The sequence below is a fragment of the Mirounga leonina genome, unplaced genomic scaffold, assembly GCF_011800145.1.
Source record: "Mirounga leonina isolate KUSES-001 unplaced genomic scaffold, KU_Mleo_1.0 Mir_151, whole genome shotgun sequence".
Classification (NCBI taxonomy): Eukaryota; Metazoa; Chordata; class Mammalia; order Carnivora; family Phocidae; genus Mirounga; species Mirounga leonina.
Window position 1 is genome coordinate 49,845,229 of NW_023270377.1, and position 21,252 is coordinate 49,866,480.

The 21,252-nt window shown below is 36.0% G+C and overlaps 1 protein-coding gene across 2 annotated transcripts in view; it reads left to right on the forward strand.

Annotated features, from left to right (window-relative positions):
• The window catches only part of PDE1A (phosphodiesterase 1A), a 236,704-nt gene that overhangs the window by 960 nt on the left and 214,492 nt on the right, over positions 1-21,252 (forward strand). The window lies entirely within an intron of this gene.

Sequence of the window (21,252 nt, forward strand, 5' to 3'; positions counted from 1 at the left end):
CAACAGGAAAAATTTTACATTGTGGTGAAATCTGTGGCCCGAAAAAATGTAGATACAGTATAATAGATTGAGTTAAGGTTTTATTTTGGGGGGGGGCTCACTCTTTCTCTTGAGAACAGGAATTTTTTCATTGACTCTTTAACTCTTGATTCTTTAGTTACTTATGTAGTTTAGAATTCAGAATTAGGAATTTAGACCTTTAAAGAGGCTAGAAAATCAACACAGTTTCTGCCTTTTAAGACAGAAGATCTTAAAAAAAGAAGCTAATTATATATTAATTTTGTGCTTTCCCGCAGATAATATCCTAAACAAAGCGGAGATACTACATGCTAGCAAAACTAGACATTAAAGTCAAGTTGCAGTCACTGGTTGTTGATTTAGAATTAACTATAGGATAATAGAAGTTTATGGATGGAATTCCTGGCATTCTGTGGTTGTCACATAATGAATAAGAGTGGGCCTCAAGGCATATGTTTTATGTATTGATTAAGCCTTGTTACAGTATTATTAGTAGCAACAATATACTTTTGTAATGCTTAGAACAAAATGCTAGCTCAAATCTGTTTTACAGCCTTCTTAAAAATAAATCATATTGGGACGCCTGGGTGGATCATTCAGTTAAGCGTCTGCCTTTGGCTCAGGTCAAGATCCCAGGGTCCTGGGATTGAGCTCTGCCTGCTCAGCGGGGAGCCTACTTGTACCTCTCCCTCTGTCCCCCCCCACCACTGCCACCCCACTTGTGCTCTCTCTCTCAAATAAATAAATCTTTAAAAAAATCGTATTTAAATCTATACATGTGGATTTAATATCATAATCTGTGTCTATATTTTATGCAGTGTCAGCAATAAATAACCAAAAATCCAAAATGACCCCCGAATGTGTATTCACCTGCCATAATTCCTATGTAATTAATTTCTGTTTTCTCCCAAGTGCATGTGTGACTTCAAAAAGATATGACAGTAGCACAGATGATTCCAAACTGAACCCCAGTGAGGCACCATTAGAAGAGGGAACCTGTGGCAATTCAAGAAGCCAAGATTGTGTTGGATAAAATCAGATCCACTTGGCCAGTATCTTTAGTATGTTACCCCATGGGGAAGCTGTTGGCGATTGAAGCAAGTGGTCCTTTTCCACTGGTTTATGGCGAATCCATATCCCGTCCTGATGAATTGTATGCTAAGGTGCCACTCACAGGGAAATTGCAACTCATCCATGCTTCTGTTCTTTTTCATATAAAGTAATTGAGATTTTTGCCCAAATAATTAGAATACAATTTGGTAAATTCAAATGATTTACTTCATGATCCTGGTGACCTAGAAGAGAAAACATAGCTGCCAAAGAGGACATACTTTCACTCAGGCAACTGTTTCAAGCAAGTGTACAAATGGTCCCTGACTGAAAACAGGTTAAGACCAGATGTGGGGTTGGGATTAATGGGTCAGTTGGCACATTGATAGATGGCTTTGCTTTTATCAGGATATGATTGTTGTGAGGGAAAGGGAGGTAGAGAGTATCTTAATAAAGCATTCAAATGACTAGACATAATTCCTCAGAGAAAGTGTTGGGCTATATTTCGGTAAAACACAGCATTGACTTTCTGATAACTAGTTGTACTTTTGGGCATGTTGGGAAGTGCTTTAAGATTGCTTTTGGCATCTTATGCCCTTATCCGATGCTCCACTTCATCTTCTTTTTTGGTTTCCTTTCTCTGGTTCCTTGTCTTCTTGGGCTATTACTGGATTGTCCACCTCTCACACTGAGACACTCTTTCTCAAGCCTGCCTTTCTGTTCAGAGACCCATGTACCAGACTTTCCTTCTCAGTATGTGCTTATTCACACCCTACTTCCTAAGGGATTTGCATACTCAATCTACTTGGTAAAAAATCAGTGCTAGACTGTTTTGTATGTGTTAGTCACAAGTTTAACAGAAATTTTGTGAAAATAATATTTTGACTGTTTATAAATAATTCACTTAAAATTTTAGTCATTAAGAGAGGATCAGTCTGGGATTTTGGGGGAAATATCTGACATACTGACACCATTCAAGTTTTTACATACAGACTACTTTCTCCTGCAACTGAACCAAGAGTTTTAATTCAATTCACCTGGCCTCTCTGATTGATTATAAATGTCCAGAATCTGGACTACTGCACTGGGGCGGTCTGACATGATAAAGAAAAACAAACCGTGTCTGCCTTCACATGACATATCATCTAGTATATACCTAGATAACTATGGCACAGACAGATGATGGGTGCCAAAGAGGAGGTGACAATGTCCTGGGAAATTATAATGAGACAGATTTCAATGATGACTAATTCTGACACCTACGTGAATTGAGAGAGATAAGCCAGATTTTTTTAATTTTTGAAACTGAATAGACATCGATTTTTAATTAGCATAATCTCCCTACATTTCAGACAAGAAAAGTCACCCATCAAGTATAAAAAGTTAGTTGAGAGGCTTTAGAGTAGACAGTGGATGTTGAAATTCCATGGCTGGATATGATATCAGGAAGAATCTGAGAAATCTTACATATTCTTTAGATTCTGCCTCTAAGAATGTCTGTGTCTCCTACAATGGTGATTCCTGAATCATCTAACATAGGTTAGCAAATCTATGTTTTAAAAGTCTTTTGTGGAATTTTTAGGTATATATTTTCACACCAGGTCTGTGAGGAAAGGCAAAGGCAAAGGTTTTTTGTTTTTGTTTTTGTTTTTATGGCCAAGGTGGGAGTTTATATGATCTCTATTATGCATGTCAGGTGGAACTTGGGATCAGTGAGATTGACTATTCAGCCCTGAGAATATAGAAATGGTGCATCACAAACCTACTTTGAGGTTTTTGCCTGTAGACATTCCTGCAGCTCAGAATTGTATATAAAAATGATGATTCTCCCTTTACTCAAGAGAAATTCTTTAGGTTTTATAATTTTCCAGGAAGGAAACACTATCACAAAAGATATATTAATGTGTTTTAAATCAACAACACTAAGTTTGGGGACACCTGGGTGGCTCCGTCGGTTAAGCGTCTGCCTTTGGCTCAGGTCATGAGGTCCTGGGATCGAGTCCCATATCGGGCTCCTTGCTCAAAGGGGAGCCTGCTTCTCCCTCTCCCTGCTATTCCCCTGCTTGTGCTCTCTCTCTCTCTCTGACAAATAAATAATAAATCTTAAAAAAGAAACACTAAGTTTGTCCCTCAGCACATAGAAAATAAAATTACATGGAACCTTAAAATACAAGATGTGAATAAACACTTGACATGAAAGACCTCCCCCCAAAAAAGAAACAGTTTTTTAGGCTTTTAAAAACCTCTTTTTCAAGGCGCCTGGGTGGCTCAGTCATTAAGTGTCTGCCTTCAGCTCAGGTCATGATCTTGGGGTCCTGGGATCGAGCCCCGCGTCGGGCTCTCTGCTCAGTGGAGAGCCTGCTTCTCCCTCTCCCACTCCCCTTGCTTGTGTTCCCTCTCTCGCTGTGTCTCTCTCGGTCAAATAAATAAAAATCTTTAAAATAAATAAATAAATAAATAAATAAATAAATAAATAAATAAATAAATAAAAACCTCTTTTTCTGTGTTACCACAGAGTTTTATCTCTGGTAATCATAATTGATCTCTTTGTATAAATAGATTCTTCAATTTATAATCCATTTCAAATGAATTACCTTTATATAACTTCAGTAAGACAGTTGCTGAAGACACTTCCATCTTATTGCATATTCATATTGCTTAACAAACTTTCTATATGCCCATGGGATAAATAAACATTCAACTTTGATGTCAAGAAAAATCTGTTTCTCCTAATAAAAGTACATCAGTGGAAATAATTCTTATCTGAATTTCATTGCCATGAAGTTTAAGTCTGGGTTTCTGTTATTATCAACTCTTCCTATTTGATTTGATACTTTATCAAATTCTATTATATGTGCATTGTTTTCCATTTGTTGCTTCAAATTCTTTCTAGGAGTAGGTAAGGAAAAAAACTAAAAAAATAAATTGAAACTTTCCTCACATGTTAAGCCTTATTTTGTGCTCTTTGACGCCAGCAGCCTATTGAACCTCTTCTGTGTTCAAAATGGATAAGTTATTTTTGTGGTGGCTTTCCATTAGAAGTAACACTAAAAAGCCACAAAAGAAATCATGCCAATAGTTGTTCATCAGCCGTAGATTTGAGAACTGGTCTATGCATCCAGGATCTGAGACATTAAAGTGCAAGTCAGATTGCTGCCAGGACCTCAGACTAATGAAAATCATGTTGAGATCTTCACAGCATTTAGAACATGCTGTTTCTTCTCTTTATGCCTTTTCAAAAGTCTTATTTTTACAAGTATCTGTTAGCAGAGGAATTCTGAGTGTGCTTTTGGCAGGCATACTCTCTTCACATGGAGATGGGGAAAGCAGGAGGATGAAATAAGAAAGCACAGGAAAAGACAGACAGATCCTAATTTTCTTTGTGGACCTAATGGGCATGGTTAGTAACCTATTGCTGCATCTGATTTCTAATTTCAAGGGTGTGATCTTTCAAGGGTGTGACAGATAAATAAATAAAATCTTTAAAAAAATACCGCATTTTATAGAAGAATAGCATAAAATATTGTTACATTTTTAAAATCATACACCTTTTGGAGTGTAATCATTTTTATTTATTTCCACATTTAAGCTCAGTGTATGAACATCAGTGTTATAGCTACACCAGAAGTTGCTAGTATGCAAGGGCTGTGCTGCTTTTCCGATTTTTACATGTTCATAAGGTGGGACACCTGACTGACTGCTGATTTATGGTAGTTTTCTAGGTAAAATGTCTGGATCATATTCAGTTATTCAGATATTTCAAACCCATTTCCTTCAGTGTTTTGGGAATAACAAAAAACCTGAACACATATAAAATATAAAGTCACTTCAAAATTTAAAGAAATTATAATACATGGATGGACATTGATATTTTTGTCTTGTAAATATTTAAGTATGTGTGATATTCTGTGATTTAATCCTCTTTTTAACACCTGCCTCTCACCAGAAGCACATATTTTAGACAGGAATATATTTAGTACAAGTCATCAGAGTGAAAAGTAATTACGTAGAAAATAATTAAGTGTGAGCTGATGAAGTAGTATATGTAAAATACCTTTTTTACGCAATGAATTTCCTCACAGGAGAAAGCTCTGTGTAGTTTTATTATATTTTGGAATCCAAAATATAGTAAAATTCTATATTTATGAAAATGTTCTAACGGTTTTTGGTTCTAAGACAAAGTGATTGTGAATTTGTTTTCTAAAAAAAAGAGAAAAAAATGAATTTTCCTGCAATAGATACATAGTTAAATACTGGAAATTTAGTTTCATAGTTTTTTTTTTTTTTTAAGATTTTATTTATTCATCTGACAGAGAGAGGGTGAGAGAGGGAACACAAACAGGGGGAGTGGGAGAGGGAGAAGCAGGCTTCCCGCTGAGCAGGGAGCCTGACATGAGGCTCGATCCCAGAACCCCAGGATCATGACCCTAGCCAAGGGCAGATTTTTAATGACTGAGCCACCCAGGCGCCCCATAGTTGGTTTTTTGTTTTGTTTTGTTTTGTTTTTTATAAATGATGACTTTTATGTGACAGTTAATTAATAGAAAAAAAAATTATGTTTAAGTTATTCTCCCCTTGCTATGAAAGTGAAAAATACTTCTGGAAAAATAGACACAGTGAAATGAATTTAACATTTATGATGCTGTCAGGCACAATGTTAGTTAATAGAAGAACAATGACAGTTTATAACCGATATTTATTAAAAATTAGTTTTTCATTGTTTAGGTCAGGATGTTTTTGCTGCTGGTCAAAGGTCATTATATGACTTATAAGGCAAGGAACAGACTCAAATTGCTCTTTAAAATGGACTACAAAGGGACACCTGGGTGGCTCAGTCGGGTAAACATCTGCCTTCGGCTCAGGTCATGGTCCCAGGGTCCTGGGATCGAGCCCCGCATCGGGCTCCTGGCTCAGCGGGGAGCCTGCTTCTCCCTCTCCCACTCCCCCTGCTTGTTCTCTCTCTCTCTGACAGATAAATAAATAAAATCTTTAAAAAAATAAAATAAAATGGACTACAAAGATCAAAGCAAAACAGCAAACACCTAAGAATGTAAGACATAGGGTAATGTTTATCTTGCAAAAATTATCAGACAGAACTGTGCCTTTTATTTTTCCAGCTGTGATAAAAGTAGCTCTAATTTTTACGTGGTCATCACAAAGAGATAAGCCCCATAATTTGTCATACACTTTAAAGTCAGGCAACAAGTAATTTACTCCTGCTGGTATTATTTCATCCCCAGTCAAGCAAATTTAAGCTATTTTTCAATAAACTTACCATCACCAGCAGCAGTAGCAGCAGTAGGTATTAATATTAAGAACTGCTGTTTATTAAGATCTTAGTGTATTTTTAATCATTTACAGATATATAATTCCTTAAAGAAGTAGTAGATCCATAATTAATAATTTTGGGTATAGATCCAGGAACAGAGAATAGATTAAAACACAGAAAAAATGTCTCTTTCTCTCAGGAGCTACACAAATCTTGTTTTCTAAGCTAGAGAAGCTTGGTGATAATTGTGTTTATCTTGGACATTGGCATGATTTAGAAATGGCTTTTGTAATGTTTGAAATGAGGAAAATCAAGATTATGCAGGTAAAATGACCTACTGGATAATTTAATGGTTTTATACCATCTGGAAATTTTTATATTTGGAATAATCAGTCTATTACATAGAGTGTTGAGGTTAAAAGCAATGAAAAAGAATAAGATTAAGGTGACCTATAGGTTTGTAGAGATTGAATAAGTTTAAAGAGGTCTGCAGTATTTATAAACTGTATCTCTTCAGTTCTATGACTGGACATGACATAATTTTGATAGTTCTCATGGGAAAGCTTCCATTTATTTATGTATTTGATTAAGGCCTCTTGGACATCCAACATTTCCTGAATTGGAACTGCTGGAAGTGAATGGGGCAGTCACAGTGCATTTGAAGAACAGAAGATAAAACTTTCAGATTTGCTATCTTCATAACATCCCAAGCCTGCTCCATTAAAGCCATGTGTTTTTGGTTTTGTTTTGTTTTTATGTAGAAACACTAATTCTGTGTCAAATTGGTGACCATTTTTAGTGTTTTGGTCACTGCAGCCTTTAGCATCTTGGATGTTATTTTTAGAGGAGTTGTTTGTTAAAATGGGTATTTAAATATTAATTATATATTTATTAACCAGTTGTTTATAGGCATTGACTGTCAGGGGCCTTTATTATGAAAATCACCACTTAAGGTTTAAAAATATTAATATTTAATATGACATTTTCAAAGATCAAAGAGTTTGGAACAAATTGTTTAGAGACCAATGTGATGATAAACAGCATGTTTGTATCTTTAATAATATAAACGTGGCAATTTTTGAGTCCTAATTGAGGAAGAAAAGGAAAATCCCACTAGGTCAAAGTCATTTTTAAATAATACCGTTAAATTAAAATTTGGATGAAAGTAGGGACATGGTGATAATCTGGGACCACCTGTTTGTTAGATATCACACCTAAAGTGATTCCAAATTCTTATAGCTATTCCAGTGGTGATGTCTTTGTGGAGCAACATGAAATAGAAAGAAGAGACTCTTGCAAATTTCTGTGCCTGCTAATTAAGCATGTCCTGCTCGGTTCAGCTGCATCTAATTTTTTCTAACTCTGAGATCCCGTATCATTTTATCTAGATTTCTTTTACTGCACATATCACTTCATCCTATTATAATTACTTGAGTAAGAGGATCAACCCTCCTAAAAAGTTTTTAAGATTTCTGAGGCTAGAATCAATATTAAATTCATCTTTGTATTTCCCATACCTTTTGGTGGAACGTGTGTCACGAGTAAGCACTTACATAGTCTTCAAAAAGAGACTAAGTCAGTATTGTAAATGTGTGAAATAGGAGGTGGTGGGAGCTATGGTAGATGGGAAATGAAACCATTTAGTTTCACATTTTTAAAAACAGTGAAAGACTGGGGCACCTGGGTGGCTCAGTTGGCTGGGCATTCGACTCTTGGTTTTGGCTCAGGTTGTGATCTCATGAGTCATGGGATGGAGCCCAAGAGGCCCAAAACGGCTCCACACTCAGCCAGTGGGGAGTCTGCTTGAAAGATTTTGTCCCTCTGCCCCTCCCCCTGCTCGTGCACACATGTGCTTGTGCTCTCTCTCTCTCAAATAAATAAATAAATCTTTATTAAAAAAACAAAACCGTGAAAGACTAAACAAAATCCATCTACAGACTCCTAGCTGGCGACCCTTGAAATGAATGAATGATAGGGTGAATAATTTGTTTAGTTAGATCTACATAATGGTAATCCATTTGCAGGGGGAATGATGGCCAGTAAGTCTTGGCTAAAAATTCTGGCAGCCATATCACAGAGGATTGCTAGAGGGATGGGTACTTGGTTCTTGTTTCCACTACTAGTTATGAATGAGAAAACCAAACTCTACAGTGCACTTGTACCGATAATCTGTATATAATTTTTTAGCATTAAAGGAAAATATGAAGAAACATATATTTGTCAAATGAATAAAATGCATTCCTGTTAGCCCCAACTTGAACTATTCCAGAATCAGCAAATTCAATGCCTATAGCTTATTCCCCCTTTGAACAGTCATGACTTGTTAGAAATTACTTTCTTAAATGGAAATCTGTCTTTCAGTCAATGCAAACTTTTTTTCTCTCTTAGCAGAGCTGGAATGTGAAGGATCCAAACTCTCTTTCACAGGACAGCCTTCCAGTTATTGCTGTTTATAAATCTCCCTAAAACACAGTGGCTTAAAACAGCATGAGTCTATAGATCAGCTGACTGCTTCTGTGATCCCAATGGGCTTTCTTATGCATCTGTGGCCAGATCATAGGTTTGCTGTGAACTGGCTCATTTAGGAGGACCGTGGATACATGACTTGAGTTTCTTCCATGTGTCTCTCATATCCTTCCAGCGGGCTAACCTGGATATTTTCTCATGGTAGTAGCAGGAATCCACTGAGGAAGCAGAAACTCACACTTTTTTTTTCAAGGCTCTGATTGAGTCTGAATTGAGGCAAGTTGCTTCTGTCCCAATTGGAAAAACCAAAAAGTCACATGGCCAAACCCAGAGTTTGTGTGGGAGAATATTACTAAAGGGAAGCACATATAATTGAGTCAATTAATGCAATTAATGCTCTCTGAAAACTCTTACGCTTTTTCTGATTCTTTTTTCCTTTATTCCATCTATAGTACATCTTCATTCAGCCAGTTGAAGAGATAGCATATAATTTGAATTTTTATTTCATGTTGTTGAAATCTGAGAGACCAGTGAGGATAGGAAAAAATATATATATTAACAAAATAGTAAAGTCCTATTGACTCTCATGTGACTGATGAGTCAAATATTGCTCACCTGACTCCAGAGTTACAGTGTGCCTGAGATTCCTGGTTAAAAAAGTTTTAAAACGTTAACCATTAAAGAAGTTTCACTAATTTCTTAAAACATGAGCTATTAAGCTCAATGTTTTACAACATTTACAATGGCCCACATTTTCTCAGTTTCTTTTGGAGGATTGATTTTTACCAAGTGTCTTGCTAACAGTCTTGAGACAACTCATTATTTTAATACAAACTGAATATAATTAATTTTGGGCAATTCAATTCCAATTTTCACTAAAACTATGACATGGAAAGGAGGCCTTGTAATTACTGAAATAAAATAATGCTTCCTTATGCATTTGAACCATATATGAATCTATCCATAATGTGTATTCTCTAGGAATTTGTGATTGTTATCTTTTAAAGATTTAAAAAAAAAATTTATTTGACAGAGACACAGCAAGAGAGGAAACACAAGCAGGGGGAGCGGGATAGGGAGAAGTAGGCCCCCTGAGAAGTAGGGAGCCTGCTGCGGGGCTCGATCCCAGGACCCGGGGATCATGACCCGAGCCAAAGGCAGACGCTCAATGTCTGAGCCACCCAGGCACCCCGTGATTGTTATCTTTTAAAAATTATTTATTCTTTATAGTATAGATTTATGATATTATTTTCTATTACTGAACCCTTCTGAACACCATTATAATGAGTAAATGTTTTCATAAAAGCCAAATTACATAATTCCTCTTTTAAATCAGTGATTCACAAAACGAATCTGTTGACTATTGACATTAGAATTGCAGTTTACAAAACAAGACAGAACAAAAACAAAACAAGTTTCTGAAACTCTAATTTCAGATATTCTGCTTTGGTAGGTCTGGGAGTAGAAAGCTTTGATATATGTATTTCCACATGCTCCCCAGTTTATGTTAATTCATAGCTAGATTTGGGAACCACTTGATATAATGTACATGAATAGGAATGGAAGAACAGAGTAGTTTGGAAAACATTTTTATAAGATTAGTATCATTACTGTAAATATAAACCACATTTTTCTTTTAGTTTTTTTAAGATTTATTTTTTATTTATTTGAGAGAGAGAGAGAGAGAGCACGGGAGGTGGTGGGGCAGAGGGAGCGGAAGAGAGAAATCCAAGCAGACTCTGTGCTCAGTGTGGAGCCTGACCTGGGGCTTGATCTCAAGACTCTGAGATCATGACCTGAGCTGAAACCAAGAGTCATATGCTTAACCAACTTCGCCACCCAGGAGCCCCTTTTCTTTTAGTTTTTCATTTGAAAATGTCTATGGGTATAAGGGACCTATGAAAATGAAGGGGGTTGTTTCTCCTCTAAGAACCTTAAACCCTTTTTTAGAATGTAGGTTTATAAAGTACAGAGAAGAACCGCCATGAATTCCAAATCAATGGTTTTCAATGTTGCCTGTATCTTAACAATCACTGGGGAATTTTCAAATTCAAACACCCAGATTGTATCTCAGACCTATGTATCTCCTGGGTGAAGCCCATGAATCAGTGTTTTTTAAAACCCTTTAGGTACCTCTAATGTGCAGCCAAGTTTGAGAAACACTGTCCTAAAGTGAAGCACATATGAAATACAGTGACAGAGAGGGAGAAACATTTAAGGTTGAACATTGAAGTTCCTTCGATTTTGATAGGCAAGTGGAAAAAGAAGATAAGCGTTATCAAGAAGGTTGTATGACTTGAGTAGAGGCATGGGAATACAAAAGTGGGTAAAGTGTTTCAGAGAGTTTTGGGCATAGGGAGAATTCCTGATTAGCCAGCATAAAGCTGAGCATGGGGAGGGATGCATGGCTTTAAGTGGTTAGGGCTAGGAAATCAAGAGCCATACTGCATTTATTTTGTGAATATGTGCTGCCACCCATCTGGCTCATTGCTAAAACTGACAAATCTGATGAGCTGAACTCCTAAACTCCTGAGCTCAGTATTTCCAAAAGCTATTTCATCATAGAACACCTTCCCCTGAGATACTCTGAACAAAAGCATCAAATAGGTTTGGGAAATAATGCCTGTCATACTGTCCTCTTAGAAATTTATAAGGCATATTAGATTTTTTGCAGCAAAACTTAAGTTTCTTGACTCCGGTATTTCCCCAAATATATTCTATTGATATATAATGCTTATTAAAAGCTCCAGCAATTCATGTTCCAAGGTACACATTTCTGTTTCTCTAAATTTTCCCAAAATATACCTCCTTCATTTTTCTGAGATTCACTTTACTTCAGCTAGTCTTTTTTCTTCCCTTACTTCTTTTCTTAGTTATGTTACCTAGAAGATAGTCTGACCCCAAGAAATTTCTCCATAGTTAATATTTTCCATCTACTCTTAGAGAATCTAGGCAAACAAAGTTGCCTAGTTGAGAGAATAGTTAATGTTCTGTTACATAACTGCAATGGTGTGAGTTTAAAAAAAAAGGAAGAAGAAATATTTTGGAAAGATTGAGAAATGAACAATATCACATTATTGAAACAGCTGAGGTAAATTAAGAAATAACAGATGGGAGTTATCTGTGGATTATCACGCCCAGGTATCATGTACACACAAGTTTGGCAGCATTTTACCTAGCTCTTATGTCTTTTTCCTCATTTCTTCCTGAAGAGAGTTTTTTTTTTAAGCATTGCTTTTGAATTCACATTTAGCAAAATGCAGATGATACAAAATCTGTAAATAATACCATTTTGAATAATGATGGCTTATGCTTGTGTAGAATCCCATAACAAGAGTTTTGAAAAACATTTTTTAACGTCTTTTATACTATTCGTTTACACACTATCTTTATGAGGTAGAAAGGAAACTATGTAGATCTCCATCTTATAGGTGAAGAAACTGAAGCTCAAGGGGTCACAACCAGCTAGATGGGGAAACATTGAAGAGTACTGATATTTTTTTTTTATTCTTATGTTAATCCCCATACATTAGATCATTAGTTTTAAATGAAGTGTTCCATGATTCATTGTGCATAACACCCAGTGCTCCATGCAGAATGTGCCCTCCTCAATACCCACCACCAGGCTAACCCATCCTCCCACCCCCCTCCCCTCTAGAACCCTCAGTTTGTTTTTCAGAGTCCATCGTCTCTCATGGTTCATCTACCCCTCCGATTTCCCCCACTTCATTCTTCCCCTCCTGCTACCTTCTTCTTCTTCTTTTTTTTTTCTTAACATATATTGCATTATTTGTTTCAGAGGTACAGATCTGAGATTCAACAGTCTTGCACAATTCACAGCGCTTACCAGAGCACATACCCTCCCCAGTGTCTATCACCCAGTTACCCCCTCCCTCCCACCCCACCTGCCACTCCAGCAACCCTCAGTTTGTTTCCTACAATTAAGAATTCCGAAGAGTACTGATATTAAGAACAAACAGATTGAGTGTGACTTGACATTACAGATTGTATCATCATAATAGATAGTGTTAGGGGACCTTAATTGTGTATGCCAGGCTGACCATACAATCTTTCCTTGAGGCATAGCCCATTCTCATTAGCCAAGGAAATGACTAAAAATCATCTTAAAAAATTACTTTGAGCCACTCAGAATTATTTAATAGTCATTATATTCATGAAAATTTTCTGTGCCAAAGGTGGAGCAAGAAAAAAACAATGAGCAAGAGTACATTATCATGTGTTCTCTGGGTCGTATGATTTACTGTGATGACCATACAAACACACAGATTTGACACGTCACATATGAGGCACTTACCAGGAATTTTAGGACATGAAATACTTTACTCCAGAAGGAGTAAAGAGAGGAGGGGAAAGAAAGATAAAGTTCAGGCATTTGCTTTGAAAGTGTTTCTATACAGAAGAGATTTGTTGCTACCATAGTATAAACATTTTTGTAAGCAGTACAAAGACCCTTTTAGGTACTGAAGGATGTGGCTTCTAGGTTGTGCAAGACTAGAACTAGATTTCATTATAACTTCATTATGATTTCATTAATAGACATGAATAAAATATGATTTGACCATAGCCATCCTATCAATCTTTCTTTTTTAGGCATTGCTTTCTGTAAATTTTCTCATACTCAAAATGCCTGAAATTTCCAATTAGATGGTATTTTATTTTAATGTACTTTAGACCATTCTAGAGTGCCATAAAACTTCCATGTTTTATTTTAAAATATTTTACTTTATTGTGATTTTTTTCTGAAATATACTAAGAATCTTTTTTTTTTAAGATTTTATTTATTTATTTGACAGAGAGACACAGTGAGAGAGGGAACACAAGCAGGGGGAGTGGGAGAAGGAGAAGCAGGCTTCCCGGGGAGCAGGGAGCCTGATGTAGGGCTCAATCCCAGGACCCTGGGATCATGACCTGAGCTGAAGGCAGATGCTTAACGACTGAGCCACCCAGGCACCCCCTAAGAATCTATCTTCTAAAGGGAAAGTAAATCCTACATATTGTTAGGCAGAATAATACAATAACTTTAACAAGGCTATTTTCTCCCTCTCAAGAACCAAATATTTAAAAAGTCTTTACTAAAGAATATATATATATGTGTGTATATATATATATGCGTATATATATATGTGTATATATATATATGTGTATATATATATATAATGTATTTGTGGTACAAGGTGGCAAAGACAACTTATTTAAAATACATTCCATTTCTAAAGTAGATCCATTCTTTCTTGATTTTTACTTATTTAAAAAATGGAAAACACTTTCTGACTACATTCTGAGGAGCCAAACAGTTGTACCAAATGACCATTGACCTAAATTTTATATAAAAGTTCTTATTAATTCTGTATACCAGCTTTTAGACAAATCTATGTGGAAGTTGAGCTGCTAAAGTTAAATAATTTTGATCAGTATGTAAAATCTGGATAATCTGTTTTGCTTTATCCTTCTTTTTACCTAACAACACATTGTTTCCCCCTCTTTTATTAGCCCAGTTGGCAATGTAGCCTCATTTATCTATTTTGTGGAGGCTATGTCAATATTGTGCTGGTAAAGGACCCTAGCTTGCATCTAGTTTTTTAGTTTAAATTTCTGATAGATACCTAGATAAAAATATGATTGTTGCTCCTTCCCCCTCCCTGCTCTCTTCTTTCTCCCTCCTCTCCTGACAGACAGCAGAGTGTTTAGCACTACCTTTGTGAGGACAACTGACCATATTCTCAGAAAACCTAATGGCCATGCCAATTAGCGTGTTATCCTAAGGAGTTCTACCTACAACTGTGAACATTAGAACATTTAAGGCCACCTAGAGCTATGAGTTCAAATCTGAACTGACACTGGTCTTATGACTTCCAGACTTTTTGGTTCTGTATTTTCCCTTAAAGATTGGGATGCCAAAGGAATGGTTTAGAATTGCATATTTAAGACTTGTCTTAGATCAGAATGCTTAGGTAATATCTCTATATAACTTATTAACTTGGAGATGCTCATTCTAAAATAATTTTCCCTTAGGCTTTTTACTCTGTCAAGTTACACTTCAATCTCCCTCCCTTCCATTTATTAGACTTTAAAATGTAGACTGTCTGCAGCTTCCACATCCTCTCATTAACTTTTCTAGTCCCTTGCAAAACCACCTCTTCCCATAATCTCAACTATCTTCTCTGTTAGGTGACTTCTACATTTATATTTGCAGATCTCAACTCTATTCTGAGTGACAATTTACCTCTCTTCCCGTCTTTTAGACATGTATACCTGAATGACTTCCTGATACCTGATATTGATTCATCCCAAAGAGATTTATTATAACACCTACTTCTTCTATAAGAGTAAGTTCAGGGGAATATGTACGCTCATCTCTAAGCTTTGTCCCTTGTAGCATTAGTGCCCCATGAGATTTAATAGTTTTACACACACACACACACACACACACACACTACTACTACACAATTTCCTGGAACTTTATTATGTTTATGTTAAATGTAAATATTTAAGAGGAAGATACGATATTTAGTGTGTCCTAAATTGACAGTGAAACCCTCTTTGTGTTGAATATTTATAAACATATCAAAGTCTCCGGTAAACTGTTTGAGAAATATTGCTTAGATGAACAGCCTAGGCTGTTTGTTGATAGCCTACCAAAGAAAGCATAAAATGTTTCCATGTACTTCTACTCCCCTTGTCATTTCAGCTTGAAATCTGTTATTTTTGATGCCTCTTTAGCTTACTGTCTTCTACAACAAAATGAGTATCAAATTGTTTCTGTTCTGTTTTTTTAAAAATTACTTATTTCTCTCTTCTTTGTGCCTCTTCACTTTAAAACCTTTTCCCCTTTCAATCTAAAATTTTATATTTTTCAGATTAATCTTCTAATCTCCAGCCCTCCTTTCACAGTTCCTTGTTTCTAGTCATTAGATTCGTCTTTAGAGCTTTGTCATGGGTATGTCACTCCCTTCTTCCATATTTTGCAATGACCCATCATTTTCAACTAAGTGAAATATTGACTCTTCTGTCATTTGAAACACTTTATACCTACTTTCCATTTACCTCACCACCTTCCTCCTTTCACAAATCCCATGTTACATTCATTCTGGGTGCCTCATTGTCTTCTAGGACCTGTCACATGCTTCCCTTCCTGAACATATGTCCATTCTGCTTCCTCTGCTTCAATGCTTTCCCTCCATCTCCTATTTAAACTTCCTGTCTGTTTTTGTTCATGCTTCAAGTCCTAATTCAAATGCTACTACTGTCTTTATGAAGTGTTCCCTGGTTCATTCAGTGAAAATAAGCTTCTCTTCTCTTGGACTTTAGTGGTAATAGATTTTTTGGTTGTTTTGTTGTTGTTTGTTTATTTTATGTAATTCTGTATTTCTGAGCATATTTGCCAGAAATTGATATGATCATTTATTATTTAGTGGATATCCTATCTTCCCTTCTTAGCATGAACTTATTGATGATTGTCAAATAAATAAATAAATGCAGAGAACGATTAGTAGTTGATGAGTGTACATTTAATTTTTAAATTCTCTGTGTTTAGCACATATCTTGCAAGTTTTATTCTACATTGTTAAGGAAAGTGATTATACTACCCTTATGAAATAGAGTTTGAGAAATGGAAATGCTTTACACAGAATGACACAGGCTATGTGAACCCAGCTATGTTATTCTATTATATAGCCATGTATTCATTGTATTACAATTCTTACATATTCATTAGAGAGTATTCCCACATTCATATTTACGTTGCTAATCATTATTGTTATAGTTGGAAAACAATTCATGTCAAGATACAGGCTTTCTTTGGGGCATGTGGGTGGCTCAGTCAGTTGAGCATCTGACTCTTGATTTTGGCTCAGGTCATAATCTCAGGGTCGTGAGATCAAGTCCTGCATTGGGCTCCAAACTCAGCATGGAACCTGCTTAAAATTCTCTCTCTCCCTCTCCCTTTGCCCCTCCCCACTTGTGCTCTCTCTCTCTCTATTAAAAAAAAAAAGATACAGGATTTCTTTAAAGTAAATAACACTCTAATAAAGGTTTATTAACAGTTTCAAACTGTGGAGACATTTTAAGATAGTAAATTAATTAATTGTTCATTATAAAATTTTGATTTTTTTTCACAAATTTATTTTTATAAATTTAGAACCCATTCATTAAGAGATATCTTATGGAATATCTACTCTGAAAATGGAGAAAGCAGAAAAAACATATTTGTTATTTTGAGCTCTTTATAATGAAAATTATTATTCTTATTATTGACTGTGTTTTGGCTATTTAACGATCTGATTCAAAAGTATCATGAAGAGACACCATATTTAATTTATATTACTATTTTTACTGGTAGGCCGTATGGCACATATAATTTTGATAATTCTGACCACTGCAGTTAAATGAGATCAGGAAGTTTGGAGGCTCATCAATATAAAGAGATCTTGACTTCCCCTACCCATATGGTATACCCAGCGATCCTCCCATTAATTCTGTTGTCATGAATGGAAGGATAAAAAAGATGCTTCCATAGACCTATCAAGAAATGAGAACATGGTTATTTCATAGCACCTGTAACTTCCGTTTGAAATATTTATCACAGTTTATAGTTATATACTTACATTTATCATTTGCTTTGGTCTGTCTCTTCCACTGGAATGGAAGAGATAGAGACCCAGACACAGACTCCAGAGACCCTTCTCTGGAGCAGAGCCAGGCAGTAAAAGGAAAGCACTGGAAAGGCTCAAGTTTTGCCCTGAGGGATCCTGGAAAATTCGAGGTTGGCATCTGCCCTCAGGCTTGGCCTCTGTTCCAGGTGTCCCCGCATGTTTGCTAGAAGTCTGCTGAATGTGAGCTCAGGATCCCTTCCCTGTGAGACTGTCAGCAGTCTCCATCTCCTGCTTCTGGGTAGTGTAGCCGAGGCCAACACCTCAGCCATCTTGGACACAATGGGATTGTAGTTCATGTGGGCCACGTTAGTCACCTCATTGTCTTTGGTGTAAAAAGCCATGAATTTCAGTTCCTCCAGATATTCCAGGATGATGATATCACTGAAGCCATTTCATACCCTGTGGGCCTGGCAGGCAGGCAGCACCATGTGAGCTGGCAGAACGGATGGGGTTTCATGAGGTTCAAGCCCTGTGGCCTCCTAACTCTGCCCTGGACTTGCCACCCTGGAATGTAGGCTCTGGGTCTACAGAATTGGGATTGAGTTTGCACAGGTCGCATCTCTAGTGCCAGTGACTAGTACACAAAAGGTGCATGATAAGTATTTGCCCAATGAATGAATAATGCCAGGGAATTCTTTTAAAGAGACTCTCGGCTTGTCTTACTGATTATCTAATTAAGCTTGAACCCAATATTTGAGATTAATCATTGAAGTCATTACTCCATCCAGGTGAAAATTTCTAGCAAATTATTTATAATCGAGGAGTGAACCTGGAGCCAGATTTAGGAGACACTTTAAGAAAAGTGCTAGATTTTGTGTTTTTTTAAAGATTTTATTTATTTATTTGAGAGAGAGGGAGAAAGCATGAGCAGGAGGGAAGGGTAGAGAGAGAAGCAGACTCCCCACTGAGCAGGGAGCCTGATGCGGAACTCGATCCCAGGATCCCGGGATCATGACCTGAGCCGAAGGCAGATGCTCAACCGACTGAGCCACCCAGAACCCCCAAGAAAGGTGCTAGTTGAAGAAAGAGAAAAAGGTTAGATAATCAATAAAGATTTCAAGAAAGAGAAGGTACAAAGATAAGGGAAGAAGGCTAAAGAAAGAAACAAGAGAAATGGCCTGTGTTAGGAGGAGAGAGGAGAATTAGGGAAGAATGGAGGAAGTCAACACAGAGTTGCAGAACAGCAACTGACCAGTATCCAGGATGGAGCTAGTAAGTAGCAGAGCTAAGATTCAAGCTCACATCTGCCAAACTACAAAATCCATGCAACATTTAAGTACAATGTATTGTCTCAAATAGCTGGGAGTAATAGCATGGGGGAATAAAAGATGGGGGGAGGATTTGGGTAGCTACTGTTTTTTTTATTGAGAAGTACTTTAAAACAATAGTTCTTTTTATGTAAATTGATTAACTAAATTCCATTGGCTCAAACCAGTGGCAATGCCAAGTTTGGGGCAATGGGGTCGTTCTCCTGGGATGCAGGCAGTAATAGGCTGACATTTTCTACAGAGAATTAAAAAGCAGTAATAACCAATTAAAAGTCAGTCTGCTTTTTATTATCACCATGTGCCAACAATTCTAAACAGTATCAGTGATAAAATACTTCTCAAGTGCCCTAGGCTGGCTTAACTTCTATTATATTGTATTACTGTATATACACAATATTGTGTATATATATACACAAATGTATTATTATATATATATATACATACAGTATATACAGTATGTTCTGTGTGTATACATATATAATATATATACATATATATTACTTATTCTTTAATAAATGTATTCTATAAGAAAGATATTTTGGGGGAATCTCCAGTTATCCAGTAGTCTCCTGGCACGTGCAGACTCAGCTACTTATATTTGTTTCAAGAGTAAGCAGTCAGCCAAGAGGCCAAGTTCTGTTTTTTGGTCACCATGATATCATTTTCTTCAAATATTCTGTTTAAAATATATTGAAGGAAGCAAAAACTGCATTCAAATCAGACACAAATGATCCTGAACAATTATAAGCTTTGGGAAAGTTTACCAGATACAGTATCAATTTATGCTGACTTCTCTAGTGAAGACATTTTAGTGGCAATTTTTCAACTGCAGTTGCATTTGAAGGCTATTAGAATCAACCCAAAGAAACAATGATATGAATAGCACTTCATTGTGAAATAAGGATTCCATAAATCTCTGCCAAACTTACCTTTGATATTTTTTTTCAATGCATTTTTATATCTCTTGCTTCACTGTGAAGGAAACATTTCAAAGTGCCCTTTGAGTTACTCTGAGTGAAAATAGATTAACAAATCTGGCTATTGAAGATCAATTTTGGAAGCATCATTGAAAAATATGCAGACCTTAAAGCTCAAAACAAAAAATGTAATATTATTGATTACTTCAACAGAACACCATGTAGATATACGTTTATTCCTTTACACAAAGAAAATACATTAATTAAAAAATTAATCCATTGCCTTTTCAATTTTCAGAAATATCTCTAATGCTTATTTTATTATTTATATTTTTATGTGGGCATACCAGCCCAAGTTCAGCTAGAGAAAACGTTTACTGTCTAATTTCCTTTCTGGCCGTTATTATTATTTGTCTCATTGAATGATTATATCTGAAAATAATTTTTTTTCATATGTATGAGAGAAGTGTTAAAAAAATGATCCACTCTGTGTGTCCAACATGCTATGTATGCCACTGGCTAAAACTCAGGGTTATTTTAAAAATTCTTCTTGGATGATTGTGGGAAATAGCTTTTTATTTCTTTGTCTCCGCCAGAGTTCTGAGCATAGCAGTTGATAACACATGCTTATTGAATGAAAAGACACATGATAAATGAATAATAAACAACAGCTTAAAATAAGCCATGTTTGGTCTGCTAGCATTGCTGGAAATCTACATTTTTACTGTGAGTCTAAGAACCTAAAAATAAATTGCGAATCAAAACTACTCCTTTAGGTTTTGGCTGAAAGATGAAAACTACTAAATAAATACAGTGAACTTCTGGATGTTTAAAGCCTGATCCCCTAAAAATACTCTGTAAAAGATTTTGGAATTTCAGGCCCAGTTTGACTTTTTGTTTTTTCATATAAAATGAGGATAATAATAGTCGTACCATATCGGGTTGAAGTGACAGTAAAATGAGATAACATATAGAAAGTACTTAACAGTGCTCAAAGTAGTCTAAACATTTGATAAATGACAGCTATCATGATCATATAGAAATTTAAATTTTTTTGATAAAATTAACTTGACTTCATATGGGTCCATAAATCTTTCCATTTGAGGAGTACATATTTGTAGGCTAATTTTTTGTTTTGTTTTGTTTTGTTTTGTTTAATTTTAGGACACAAGGATTTGGTGCCTGTAGCTTTTGACAAAAATAAGTGAAAGCCAGAAAATGATGAAAATGGAATAAAAAACATAGTGGGAGAAAGGAATCAAATCACTGAGAGGCATATTCACGGTTTCCTACAAGCTAAGTTTATGTCAGGACCACTTGACAAAATCCTATCTAGAACTTAGGCTCATGAAATATAAGGTCTCACTGACCCTAGCATTGTGCAGGGTCAAGCAGCAAATAGGCTCCCTTTCAATATCAGCTACATCTTCTTTTGTTCTTTATATCAATGATACTGGATCAGTAGAAGAGTAACAATTCATTTACATGTTTCACTTCATGTGTACTCTTCATTTTATTCTAGGGAAGGACCGTACCAGTGAATTTTATCTATCTATCTATCTATCTATCTATCTATCTATCTATCTATCTAT